This window comes from Nomascus leucogenys, chromosome 19 (assembly GCF_006542625.1).
Source record: "Nomascus leucogenys isolate Asia chromosome 19, Asia_NLE_v1, whole genome shotgun sequence".
In the NCBI taxonomy this organism is placed as follows: domain Eukaryota; kingdom Metazoa; phylum Chordata; class Mammalia; order Primates; family Hylobatidae; genus Nomascus; species Nomascus leucogenys.
Genome location: NC_044399.1, coordinates 67,378,432 through 67,379,194, shown reverse-complemented (window position 1 = coordinate 67,379,194; position 763 = coordinate 67,378,432).

The window sequence follows — 763 nt, the reverse complement described above, 5'->3', positions numbered from 1 at the left end:
AAGGCACAATACAGACATCTAAATATAAAGTGATGAGAGTAGGGTACTGACTTCAAAAAATATAAACTGACCTATTGCTATCAATATACTTACAAGGAAGAAATCCTTGTAAAATACAAAAGTATCCAAAGAGATAGAAGACATAATAGAAACATATTTCTTAACAATTTTTAACTCCTGGTTACCATTTGATTGTGATAACCAAGGAGGGGGCACAATCCAGCAAACTAAACATCTGTAGATAACAAAAAACTAAAAATCTCTTGTATTTAGAAAAGGCCAGAAAACCTACAGAACATGCTTCCCTCTCAAGGGATTCTGATCCCAATTAAATGGTTCATATAGTGAAGAGTTTGCATTTTAAATATTTTTGACAATACTTAAACTTAATTTTTAAATTTTTCTCATTTTATGTAAATAACATGTTTTAATTTATTTTTACTCAGCCTTAGGATGAAGGATTTCCTATCATTTTATGAAGAAAATCCATAATTTCATTGACAGAAACCAGCTATGTTTTGTCAAGTAAGGTTTACCAAATATTCTATGTTTTATGTGCCTGTGGTATACCTTTAGGTTCACCTACTTCCCATAGGGACGCATATGGTGGCACTTACCGGGTCGGCCTAGCTGCTCCCTATCATGTCTTAATATTGGTGACTAAGCACTTTTCTGTAAAATGTAACCAAAATGTTGAGATGTTTTTCTTTTCTCGGTACTTCTAAAGACAAATTGACATAGAGAGGAAAAAGAGACTCACAAG